Raw genomic sequence first — 14,503 nt, forward strand, 5'->3', positions numbered from 1 at the left:
GGTGCTTTGGCTCTTTCTAAACTCCTTTTGTGATACAGAATTACATTGTGAACGGTGAGCCATGTGCGTCGACTCGGAAATATTGACGGGCAGCCTGTTGCACCCTCTTTCAAGTTCCTTGTATTACCAGGTGCTTTTATGTTGCCAGATGGAATATGGCAGGCTTCAGACACTGCTGCGCCTGATAACAGACGCTCGAGTAGCGCAATTTTCGGCAGCTTTGGTAAGGCGAAGTACGCCCGCGGCAAGCAACACTCCTGCTCCTCTTCTCCGAGAATTGTGGTACACAGACACTGGTAGAGGAGTTTGCCGGCATTTTAAACATTTCTCTGAAATCGAACTAAGTTGTGCGTGCCCTTCTCAATAACATCAGTGAAACTTTTTCAGATGTACGCCACCCTGCCATCCCTAGGGAAATGCCTCTAAATGTAGGAATCTGCGGAGTCATTTTAGGAGAAACAGGAAAATTGACCAAATCTAGGGAAAACTAGCGCTAGGACGAGGAGGAAAGGCCATTTCAGACATCTAAAACCACTGTCGAGACATCACGGTACATTATACGTGGGACTTCATGCTCAGGTTACGGCGTGTTTTGATCTTACTCACCACAAGCTACCTCCACCCTAGAAGGCGAAGTATGACTTGTGATCGTACTGCAGTGCAGTAAACGCACCTCACCAAGTGAGCAAGAACACTTGAAGTGCCTGGGCTTGTTCACGGGGCAAAGCTACTGTACTATTGCCGTTTGCGCCTCTAGCTGTGCTCTAGATTTATGTGCATGTTGAATGAAATATTTTTCCATAACCGGCAAAACAGATGCATGCGGCAACACCAAACAAAGAAGCACAGGCAAATCTCCGCATGAGCAGGCCCATATGCCTAGCGCTGAGCACGACAGGGCCATCGTAGCACGCGCCGCCCACAGTGCACGGAAATTTGCTCGCAACCAACCATGGGCAAAGCAACCTCGGACAGAGTCCCATTGTAGAGTCACAGTGGTCACGTGTTTGGGGGAATTTGGGGCACGGAGGAAAAAAAAAGTGGTGCGTATATGCACGCTTCGCTGCAAGTGACATGTGAGCGCGTAAACGTAGTGTTTCTACCTCAGTACATTGTGGCGCGCGAGAAAAATTTATTGCGCATATTTCATGTCGGTGCCGTAAAGTGGCACACTGTTTTGAAGGTTCGTAGCGCTGACCATGGACATAGTGATATAATTAAACTTGGTAGGCTAGGCTTTTGTTTGTCCCCTCGTCTTAGAACCCGCGCCTAGAGACGTCAACCGACAACGCTCATTCTCTTTTCAGTCTCTCCCTTTACAGCCAGCCGCTACTGACAACGACTGCACGTGACGTCACTCTACTTAACTGGTAAAACTAACCTGCCGAGCATGACAAAGCCGCCTTTGACGAAGATAGGTCTTCCTAACAAAACGTTGGCCAGCCTTTTCGAGGCACCTTAGGCATGTATAAAACCTTTATACATTACTTCGCATTATTTTACACGATAGACACTTGCTTACTGGTATGCTTAGAAGTGACCTCTGTGCAATCAAAGCTGGCGTTTCGCAGGGCTTCATTTCAAGTCCTCTATTACTTTATATATTTGTTAGTGATAGTACTTGTGTTGTTTCAACTCGTATTTTTCAAATATGTGGGGGACACTATTACAGTAGCTTCTGTTAAATGCCACTCTAAAGCATCGATTATGTTGATCTTATTTCAAAAATGAGGGTGCCAGTGCCATAATACCTTGTGCTAAAAATCACACTAAAGTATCGATATTTATCAAGACGTGGCTTTAAAAGCCACATAGTTCGTTAACAACTTCATCAACATCAAAACATCTAAAACACACCTACTCGCGAGTGCTTTCCACATAATAATTCTCCACTGACATATGCCCTACATGCAAGATATCTAAGACGCAATTACCCAGATGCCCGTGTCTTCAATAGAGGTTCTGTTTTATTGTCTTACAATACGCCTTTTATACTCAAAGCGTATTTATCTTCGGTCCGGCAATGAGCTTCCCGCGTGTGGAATGTATGAGGAGGGGCTGACAGCGCTCTGGGTTTTCATACGATGCCGTGAAGCGGAAACAGAAATAAAAAGTAAATGTTTTTTCTTGCATATAGACAGAATATCTCCATGCATGCAACCACTTTTTAATGACAAAGTAGTGACATTAAAGACGTATGCGTATTGCAAGTTATCTACTCAAACTATTCCTTGCACTACCAATTTGAAGTTGCAGCTGCGGTGATCACGTAAGAGTAGCAATGGCTTCCGGTTCTTTGTAATTAAGGGTTCAGCTAATGCTGCGCTTCATGGAAATGAACATTTGTTTTTACTCTAAATCTTGTCACTTATGTTCTCTGACCTCACTTCATGTGCACCACGTACAGCCGCGTCCAATAGTAGCTGCCGCTCGGGCTCCAAGCTGCACCGTGGCGCCGACAAAAAAAAAAAGGACAGGTTAATAAACACTAGTATTCGGAACGGTGTTCAGTTATCGAATTTTTCGCATGTCGGTACCGCCATGCAGTCTTATGGTTCCTTAGACCATGGGCATCGCGTTGCAGCTAATGTTGAACGTCGTTGTACTTGCTGTAACTTTCAATTTAACCTCTTTATTTAGGCATTGTTAAGAATGGCCTGCTCAGGTGCAAGTTTTGCCAGCCAGTTGCGACAGCAGCGGCAACCTTTGCTTGGAACGCCACCGTTACGCTCTAGCCTCGTCGCCATTGTGACTAAACGTGGTCGGTGGACCAACTATTGTTACTGAGCCCGCTACCGCCCACCTGGTCGGCCGCGAGCGGGGGAGTGCCCGCGGGAACGTCTACTGATGCCTCTTCCCACGCGCCGTTCGAGACGCAGGACTATGGGCTACCGGCCGCGATGCGGGTGTCAGCTCCGAGTTCTACGAAGTCCGTGTGACGTCGGTTCCGGACCATGAACCTGTGTGTGTGTGTGCGTGCGTGTGTGTGTGTAAGCCGTCCCGTGGAGAGGCGGCTTGTTTACGATGCCTGGATGAACGTTTCCGTCACCTTGGAATCGAGGGAGGGACCGAGTGTTTATAAACTGCTGTTGTGCGGATGCTCGAGAGACTTTCTCAAGCAGTCATGTTAGACTGATGCACTTTTCTCTCGCATTCATGTTAGACTGATGTACTTTCTCTCGCAGTCATGCTAGACTGATGTAGATACTGTAAATAAACCCATATTCATCGTTCTCGATGAGAAGCAGTCCTTCCCTTCATCAACGTCCTCAGCATGGATAAGTTAGACGACGGCATGGGCCAGCTACCTTCTAATTCATGCCCGACTCCAATCTTGACAACTGGTCACGAACGGTGGGTTTGAGCCCCCAATCCTGACAGTATGTATAGCGCCATGGAAATGTATGCCTTTTTATAGCCGTACCACATACATTGTCGAGTTGTATATACAAAACCCATGTCTTCGCATTACGCTTGCGATGCTCTTACCAAATGAACTCCCGCGGCGACGATTTCACATACATTTTCTAAGGTATTTATGTTTATCTCCAGGAACTAAACCTGGGAGTGTTAGCCAGCGCTGTTATGTTTGGCCGAGCAGGGCTCCGAACAACTTTATTTTAATCCGGCATAGGGCCAAGGTAAGTATACCTGATAGCGAAGCTTCCGTAGGAGCCCATACGTTAAAAACAAGGCGGTTTATTGGCGGTTCATCGGACTTAGCGCCATCTGTATGTGGAGGGAACACTTTCGGTGGAAGAAAAAATAATGTGACGCCGTATCCGTTAAAGACAGAAGTGACGTCCTTTTGTTTCCGAAGGCGCGAAATTTGTTTTGTTGGCCTGCCTTTAGAGCTATATATTGAGATGCCCCGCCATTCGACTTGATGGGTGTTTCGAGCTTTCAGAGCGGAAAGCGATGCAGGAAAGGGCCAGCCGTACGGTTGACGAAATCGCACCCCTGCACATAGAATACTTTCTTTGAAGGCTGACGAAACTTTAGCTGTAGAGTGCTGATCCTATCGTCGGATGCCAAGCCCGTCGGCCTGTGCAGTCCCGCGAAAACAACTACACAATTATCTGACGGTCGTAACTCACTACTTTTGACTGAAAAGGCTAAGAAGCGATGAAGCTACTCGCGTCACCAAATTTAGACAAACTTCGACAAGCAGAAAAGCACAATGTGTTAGGGGGCGTATTGTAACAGGTGAACTTTACGAGCGCGCCTTTCTGCACATTTAAAGAGGTGCATTGCATTGCGAGTGATAGCGACCAAACGCCCCCTGTAACGATGGCCGCTGAAATGAAATCTATTTATTAATAAGAATAAAATTAAATAAGCTTGCGTTTTCTTAACTCGTCACGAATGTATAATATTGACCAGGAATTTTATTTTCGTTGAATGAATCTAACTGTGTCTCGCTTGAATTAAAAAGCGCTTTTTTCTTTCCTAATATTTGTTCCCTCCAAACATAGTCGCGCTTCAGTCGCTGCTCCCATAACCAGCCTTGCTGATGTCGGTGACAATTTGTACTGAACCGCTTTTCGCCCGAAGCTTCGCGACCTATTTGGATCGGCCTTGTAAAGGCAGCCGGTAGATAGGAAGAATTCCTCGTTGTGGCTCCGCTATCCTTTTCAACAGCCTCGCCTTCACGAAGGGAGAGGGAAACAACCCGCCTCACTATAACAATAATAAGGCTCGCCGGACTTCAGTGCTTGGTGAAGGTAGACGCATGCGCGTGAGCGCAACAGCGCCACCACTCCCGGCCTTGCTTGATGGCGGATGTGGAACATCCTTTCTGCTGTATATATATATATCCAGGAAAGAGACGACGAACCTTTTGAAAGACGTATTTATTTAACGTTTTCGGCTGGTGGACCAGCCTTCGTCAGAGTACAATGTACTCAGAGTATATCTATGTCCACCAGCCGAAAACTTTAAGTAAATACGTCTTTCAAAAGGTTCGTCGTCTCTTTCCTGGATATATATATATATATATATATATATATATATATATATATATATATATATATATATATATATATATATATATATATATATATATATATCCAGGAAAGAGACGACGAACCTTTTGAAAGACGTATTTATTTAACGTTTTCGGCTGGTGGACCAGCCTTCGTCAGAGTACAATGTACTCAGAGTATATCTATGTCCACCAGCCGAAAACTTTAAGTAAATACGTCTTTCAAAAGGTTCGTCGTCTCTTTCCTGGATATATATATATATATATATATATATATATATATATATATATATATATATATATATATATATATATATATATATATATATATATATTTATATATATATATATATATATAATTCTTTTATTATTCTCTCCTGCATGTACTTACCTATGCCAACCCTTCATGGAATAACCGCTGGTTATAACATGAGGAGAATGAATGAGTGTGAGAGACATAATCGCGTTACCGTTATGTTTGACGACAGGACATGATTTTAAGTTAATAAAAGGAAATGTGATGAACTGAAAATTCGGAAGAACAAACGACGTAAGGGGTAAAACAATGCGCGATTGAAAATAACTTCCGACTCGAAGCTTCCCTACCTACCCCCGCGCTGGAAAAGAACACTGCAGAAACTCCCTAGCGGGACTTTTCAGATAATGTGTAAGCATCCTTTATTATTATTATTTGTTTTGAACACATATACACAGGTATCAGGAAAGGGAAAGGGAGGAGCAGGCTGGCAACTGCCACCGGAAGGGGCACAACGCCTGCCTACTCCTCTGAAGGGACGTGACAGCAACACAGAAATGGAAGATAGGAAGGAGGGGAGGAAAAAGGAAAGAGGAAAGGAGAGCAACAGGACAAATCTAAAGACCAAAGTAGAACACTGCAACAGGTCAAATCTAAAGACTAAAGCAGAACTCTGCAGCCGGAGTTAAAGTGACGCCGCGGCGAACAGCCTCCACAATTATCAACCACATCCATGGCTAGTTCGCTATGTGGCTAATTGTGTTCTCCATAATGAGACGCCAAGTGAAGCTGCACGTAATCACCGTTTCACCGGTAGTCGGTTCACAATGTACACTATAAGGTGGTTGAACCCGCAACCTCCCATCTTCGAAGGAAGAAGGGCATCCTTTCGTGCCGCTCCTCTTGCACACATACGCCTCTAACGCATGTGTGTCTGGTCGTGTGATGGCTACGTTTTCTCGGCTTCTTACTATTTTATTTTTGTTGTCTTGTTTTGTTTTTTGTTTTTTGCGACTCGAGAGAGTGCTCCCGAAATTCTGACAAGTCCCACTAGGGAGTTTCTGCAGTGTAAATTTTGGACAGGTATATGTATATATATATAAGTAGTCAGGAGTTCGACGAAAGTTCGTCTGGTCAGGTAATATGATGATCAAGAAATTGCGGTCACTGACCAAGTCAAGGTGAAAATAACACAGAGACGTTTCGGGACCCGTACGGGTTCCTTGATCACACTAAAAGCGGGCAAGAACCGCAAGTCAGTGACCGCAATGTCTTCAATACACACACACACACGCACACACACACACACACACACACACACACACACACACACACACACACACACACACACACACACACACACACACACACACACACACCCACACACCCACACACCCACACACCCACACACACACACACACACACACACACACACACACACACACACACACACACACACACACACACACACGCACACGCACGCACGCACGCACGCACGGACAGCCATCTTCCGTGTGGCGTCACTTTTATTGAGATGGAAGTTGTACGGACACTCGAGGCGCATTTGCGCCGTCGTCGTTGTCGTCGGCATCGAGGTTGTCCTGCTGTCCTGCTTTATAGAACACGGTGCATGGACGACCCGCACGTGGAGGACTAGAAGACGTCCAGAGATGCCAAGTGATTTTGGCTCCAAAAGCGACGAAGTCCAAGCGCATGCACATTCGCGCTCCGTTCAATCGACTCTGTCGGAGCCAGGGCAGCGTTCCTGCTTCCACTGCTAGGGTGAGTGGTGTGCGCGCACACATTAGCATTCCTGCGAAGCAGCTGTGTGCATAGCACAGCGCGGTGGCGAACGTCAGGCTAATGCAATCCTTTTTTTTGGACGCTGACCAAAGCCGACGGTCTTCCTTCGGCATCATGTTGTGTACCGTCGAGGTGCGGCGCCTGCAGTGCCGCTTTACGCTGGCACGTTCCTCAAAACGCCAGTCTTCCGAGACACCCTTCGCGCAAAGCTAAACACTGCTATCATCTTCTATGCTTCGCCTTTGGGTGAAGCTGACATTCTTTTTTTTTTCCCATGCAAACGTGCATGCGCCGTCTGTGAAATCGGTGATATTATTATCTTACTTCCCGAGAGGGAAACGAACGCCGGAGGAGGAAGGCGCCCGGGGGTGCAGAAGAAAATCTAGCACCGGGGTACCGGGCGTTGCACCGTCGATATCAATGTAGCGTCCCCGACTGCGTTAGCGCCCTTTCAGTTTGTGCTTCGACGTCACGGTGCTATGGCTGCAGAAAATAGCGTCTCTTCCTCTTCACCATGAATAGTAGCGGAAATGCAAAAACAACTCGTTGCCAAGCGTAGAAACTTTACAACGAACCTTTAGAAGACGACTTCCCGCAAGGGAGGAAGCGCACCTCTATAAAGAAGGCCATTCTAGCAGTTATGGAGATTAGTGACAGCAAACGTAACTCGCGACACGAAACGGCAGTTACCATATAGCAATGGAATTGTAGAGGAATACGCCATAAAAAGACCTCTCTAATACAATACCTCACACGCACTACGCATAAGCCGGACGTAATAACTCTTCAGGAGACCAATGTACCGATCTCCTAACCGGGTTACACGGCGTGCCGCAATCCAAGTATTACACACCGGTCCCGAAGGCGAACCAATGATGATCTGATTAGCTAGCCTACAATGACGGTGACACTGGTGGCGAACCAACGCACGGCCTTTCACGAGGACCTCAGTCATATGAACAACGGGGAAGAGGAAAGCGTATTGGTTAAATGCCGCTTCTTCGAACGATATGACTTAACCATTATTAACACCTACCGTACTCCAAAAGGAGGGGCTTATCGCAAAGCATGCATGGACGAGCTTGCTCAAAGAGCATGGCAAGAAGGACTTGCTATGGGTAGGCGACTTCAACAGCCACCATGAGGCATGGGGCTACAATCATAGTACACGGAATGGAAGGCAGCTCCTACGAAACGCAAGTGATGCCCACCTGTCGCTTCTGAATGACATAGAAACTCCCACTCGTATTATTATTATTATTATTTGTTTTGAACACATATACACATATACAGAGGTATCAGGAAAGGGAAAGGGAGGAGCAGGCTGGCAACTGCCACCGGAAGGGGCACAACGCCTGCCTACTCCTCTGAAGGGAGGTGACAGCAACACAGAAATGGAAGATAGGAAGGAGGGGAGGAAAAAGGAAAGAGGAAAGGAGAGCAACAGGACAAATCTAAAGACCAAACTAGAACACTGCAACCGGTCAAATCTAAAGACTAAAGTAGAACTCTGCAGCCGGAGTTAAAGTGACGCCGCGTCTTCTCGTATTGGAAATTCAGTGGAAAGAGACACAAACCCAGACCTGATCTGGGGCCGGACAGCTAAGGAAGTGGAGTGGAAAAAACACCGGGGAAACGTTGGGTAGTGATCACAGCATCATAGAAATAATCATTCCCACACTCCAGAAGCAATGCACGACTAAAAGAAATCGCACTACAGCCACAAATATCACAGTCTGGGATGCTTTCAGGAGTTTTCTCCAAGAGGCGCGTACTGATAACCCGGAAGAATGGGCGAAAACACTAAGCACCGTGCACAAGGGCACAACCAAGACAGTACAAAGAACTTAAAATCACCCGCAAATAGACAGACACCTACTTAACCATGGGACAATAGGCACAAGCTACTCAGAAAATGGCGAAAGAACAAGCAGAAGAAGCGCTTATAAGCCGGCATAGATAACATCCCCAAGGAGACGCAAGAACTGGATGCAGATATGCGAGCAAGCCGGAAACAACGTGCACACAAGCCGAACCTGGTCGCTTCATGGGGTGCTTCTTGGGCAACCCAGGAGAAAGAACCACCTGGAAGCAATCCAACTGAGGGAGGAAATCGGAGCGTACGATCTCGCAGAACAAATAGCCAACCATTTCTTCCCCTCGGCAACCTTACAGAAAGATCAGCGACAACTACCATCCACACAAGATTGCGGCGAGGTACCTGCAGACCAGCCATATACAAGTGGGGAGCTTAAAGCAGCCATCCACGCCAGCAAAAGACACACGGCACCTGGACTGGATGGCATCACAAACAAGATGCTACGCAATATGCCAGAGACACAATTGGAACAGCTCCTGGCTATCATAAACCAAGCTTGGGAAAGCGGTGACATACCGGAGACTTGCAAAATGGCTACTGTGATCCCAATAACAAAACCCAATAAGACCTCAAGCGCCATTGGCCACCTGCGACCCACTTCTTTAACATCATGTCCGGGAAAAATTATGGAACGAATGGCCGTTACACGACTCCTGTGGCAGCAAGAATGTTGCACTTCTGTCGATCCTCGATTCATTGGTTTTCGAAAGCACATGTGCACACAGTATGCGATGCTTGCCATACAAGAAATATAAAGAGCACAGAGCAGCAGCCAACTCAGAGCCGTAATGGGGTTGGATATCAAAGGAGCGTTTGATAACGTTACCCACCAAGCGGTACTCGAAGAAGTGCAAACCATGCAACCAGGTCAAAAGCTTTACAACTACGTAAAAGTATTTCTTACAAACCGCACAGTTACGGTGAAGGTAAACGAAGAAGAGTCCGAAAAAAAGTACCTGAGAAGAGGTGTACCCCAAGGGTCGATTCTTTCACCCACACTATTCTCGCTAGCATTAAGCAAGCTGCCAACTCTCTTGAGGCGTGTAGAATACCTTCACTTTACAATTTATGCGGACGATACCGCGCTCTGCGCCAGCAGAGGATCTCCAGCTGAAATTCAAGAGACACTGCAAACAGGTATTAATATCATGGCGCTATACCTTCAAGAAAGGGGCCTCGCCCTGTCCAGTGCCAAGTGCGAGCACATAGTGGTAACCAACCAAAGAGAAACGCAGGCAAAAGAGGAGCAAAAACTGGGGCGCTATAACGTAAAACTATTCCAAACTTTTCTATTCCAATTCTGCAATCAGCCCCCCGCGATTGGTCAAAAACTTTTTTGGACCACCTCCAGTTCACCTGTCTGTCACGCGACGTCACGAAAACCGCAATTGCTCCCTATCTGAATGACGTGTACACACTGATTATGCATGACTTGACTGAACAAAACAAAAATAGTTATTTCTAATTCGACGCCTTTTTGCCATTAGCCCTCGGCTATTGGTCAAAAGTTTTAGGGCTGCACCCACTTCACCTACCTCTCACGCGACGTCACAAAACCGCAAAAACTCACCGCGTCAAAGTGACGTGTACGCGTTAAAAATGCATTAATATGCCGAACAAAACTGAATTTTCTTCTAAATAGCCGCAGGCTGCCCCGTTCCGAAAGGAATAAGAGATGTCTGCCGCTGATCGCTCCGGCACTCGCCCCTGCCGCCCCTGCCGGAAAGCATGGGTTTATTTGCGTGCCATAAAACATTTTGCGTGGCCGTGGAACGTTTTCGAGAACTTTCGGCACGTTTGCGGCCTCGTTCTGCCAACTCTTCTTTGTTGAGGATCCGTTTTAGCGTCATTCTTAAGCTTCCGTAGCATGCCGCCGCGATTGTCGACGAGCCACAGCAAGCTAGGTAAGAGAAAGCGGACCAATCGCAGACGCCGGCACCACCCTCTTCACCCGGTTATTGATATTCAGTGCAGTGGCTCGGCCCCATCGAATCCCTCTCCACTTGAGCATGCTCCTCGCATCTTGTGAGCCAATTAGACGAGACAAGCCGCACAGTTCAAGCAAAGTTATCCGTTTTTCAAGCAAACCAAAGTGATCTCCTCTGAACGAGGGGAGAATTTGATTGGTTTGTTCAGACAACCCTGCGGGTGACCGCCCGATGCTCGCGTCGGCGGTTACGCAAATTTGACGTCAGGAGATTGGAATAAAAACATATTGGAATAGTTTTACGTTATACGGCCCCTGATAACACTACAAGTGAGCCAATATATTGTCCTGAGAAAAACGCATATCAAGGTCCTGGGCTTTCTGCTTCAGGACCATGGTAAGGCGGACGTTTGGGTACGGCAAACAATTCAGTAGCTCCATGAAGTCAAGAGCCTACTTAAAAGAACAACACAAAGGGTGAGAGGTATCAAAGAGCACCAACTCAGAAGACTCACAATGGCCCTGGCTATACCTCGAATAATGTACCAATATCCATACTTACAAGTCACCAAAACACAAAAAGGCACACTTGAAATCATGCTCCGGCAGATAACGAGAATTATTCTAGGCACCCCTACATATTCTCGATCGAACCGAGTCGATGAGACGGCACTACTGCCTAAACTGGATGAGCTCCACCAAGATGCACAATTTAGTCGCCTGACGCTATCTAGACAGGGACGGGCATTTATGCGTGATCTAGGCTACGATATCCTACAATGCCCGGACAGGGAACAACAATATCCCCAGTGAGACACGCTAGACCGTATTACCGTCGACCGAATACCTCGATATATGGGGGCAGACACAAAACCAGAAAAACGACAAAGTCGGCACTACACCCCAAGTACGACACCGAGGACTGGATCCTATACACGGACGCCTCTCCAAATAATCAAGGCTACTGCACAGGGGTGGCAACCGACGCTACGCCTTTATCATGGGGCCTACACTGCAATATTATATCACATCATCAAGAGGAACTTACAGCTGTCGTGGAGGCCGCGACCATGCCAAATCCACACGAACGAAATCTGCTCATTCGAACAAATAGCCAGGCTGCATGCAGGACACTCGCAGCCAGAAACGGTTCCGCGGCACTACACTCAGCATTAACAACGCACCTCAACGCACACCCTAACATTAGAGTGCGCATACAGTGGATTCCGAGTCACACAGACATCAGAGGGAACGAAGTGGCACATGCCACATCCCGCGCAAATCTCCCGGGCCCTCCTATGTGGTGGCCGGACCCACTGAGTCTGAGTGAGCAATATGCCTTCGCGCGGGCGGGAAGGCGCGAAAAACTTGACGATTTACGAAACAACTCCATGAAGTATCCACAAACACACACACAAGAAGCGAAGACAGGCGGTACTATGGAGGCGTGCACAGACGCACTCTCTCTTGTCCCCACACTTCCAACACTACATAGAAGGTTTGCCCGGTAAACCTCCTTGCATGGCATGTGGCGGCTTCCCGGATAAGGCTCCCATTCTGGGGGATTGTCCGGGGAGCCGTCTCGCTATTCAGGCTAGCCTTGCCAAACTCTCACCCACTCGTAGACCTACGACACTTGAGGAGTGGCTGGCAGACTCCTCCTCCGACTACGTACGTGCCATGAGCGAGCTCATGACGACGCTCGGCTTGGCAGACAACTAGAACAAAGCGGGTGAACCCGGACAGGGGTACTTGAATAAGATTTATTCTCTCTCTCTCTTTCGTAGCGCACTCGCTCTCTCTGCATGTTCGCGGCGTCTCTTCTTTGCACGTGTAGCAACATACTCTTTTCCTGTGGCACAGAAAGCGTCGCACCATCGAGATCAATGCAGCGTTCGCGCCCTTTCTGTTTGTGCTTCGAAACCACGGTGCTCATTGTGCATGTTCGCGGCGTCTCTTCTTTGCATGTGTAACACCATGCGCTCGGCAAAACAACGCCTTCAACAAGAAAGCCTAGGTGGCGTAGAGCTAAGCGGGGAAATACACATGAGGCAAAGCGTCGTGGAGGCGCGCTGGGTTGATCTGCTCTGGCAGTTTCTGGGGGTTCTATGAGCGCTATGGACGTACGGGGTTCGTCCCGTGATGGAGAGGCCTAGCGCCGAGCGAGGAGGATGGAGCAGCGACGGAAGCGGCCGCAGGCCGAGCGCCAGTCGACCGAACCTGATGTCGTCGCCAAGCGCCGGGCACGAGCTAAACAAGTCCGGCAAAAGGCGCGGGCTTGGCATGACCAGGAAACTCCCGAGGAACGTGCTAGGCCACTTGTGATAATGCTGACATTGTAATTAAGCGTAATGCACAAAGAGGGAATAGAACCCGTGCGCTTGTGCGTAATCCGCGTTCGCGAATTGAAGCGTCACTGTATTTTTTTGCAAGTGTTAGGAATCGCTGGAAAATTAGTTTAAGCAAAAAAATAAAGGAAAATTAAGGACGATTGACTTTTACAAATTAAGGGATATGAAATAGCTAGCCAAGCGGTCAGGCAAGAAAGTAAATAAGAGACGACGCAATTGTTTTCGCGCGTTTAAACACGACGATTTCATTTTGAATAAGAACATCGCCATTTTATGAATGATTTGCCGTGGATAGGGCGACGTGTTACATAGGTAGGCGTTTACTGCTGCTGATCTTACCGACATCTTGGCGCCTCCTTAGGAAGACGACAGAATAACGTTAAGAAAGAATATGAAAAAGAGAAGGTGTGGCAGCTGCAGAAACGAGACGGCACCGCCTAGTTAAACTTAGAAAGCGCAGCTCTGCTTCGCGAGGCGAATGTCTGGTGCGGCAGCCGCGGTGGTCGCGCCGTGCTGAGTGGTCGTTCGCTGTGGCGGAAAGAGGGCTCGTGTGTGGGAAGGCTTTTAAAGCAGCCACCGGGGGCTTGCTGCCAGCGGCAGCGTGAATTCTCGGCCGGCTGGCATTCTTGGAGCAGGCGCCGTGACTCTGACCCCGTGTCGTATTGCGCTTAGTGCGAAGCTTGGCAAGGGAGCGGGCATAGGGGGGTGTGGGGATGCCGCCTTAAAATAGAAAAAAGAAAAGAAAGAAAGTAAATAAGGAGCGCGTACGGAATAAGTAGATGCGTCGCGCCGAAGCATTAATGTGGGATGCTACTGGTTGTGTCACTCCTGTCTGAAAATAAATGTGTTCTTATTCACGTTCACGGGGTGCGGTCTTATTAATATATGACCCGCTGAGAGCCGCTATGCTGGCGATCAACTAAGCATATAGTGAAGGGGGGGGGGGGTCACTAAGGCTCCCGTCCATTCATAAGAGGGGAAGCAGATCATTCGTTTTGGAGGGAACGTGCCTGCTGTGAAAGTTGTTGACAATTTAGGCTGCATTGTTAATTTAGCTTTTTAAGAAGTGTAGTCATCTCCAGTGTAGAAACACGACAGGCTGTTTAAGAGAATACTTGATAGGTTGATTAAATTGTGATTAAATAATTAGGGGCGTGTCACAAAGCCAATATCATAACCTTTTAGAAATAGATTGTAAAATATATCACCACGTTTTTTTTTTTTTAAAGTAGATTAACGAAATCTGCTTGACGAAAAACAGTTCAGGTAAAACTAGCATAGTGCCGAGAAAGAGACAAAAAGA

The sequence above is a fragment of the Dermacentor andersoni genome, chromosome 4, assembly GCF_023375885.2.
Source record: "Dermacentor andersoni chromosome 4, qqDerAnde1_hic_scaffold, whole genome shotgun sequence".
Lineage (NCBI taxonomy): Eukaryota > Metazoa > Arthropoda > Arachnida > Ixodida > Ixodidae > Dermacentor > Dermacentor andersoni.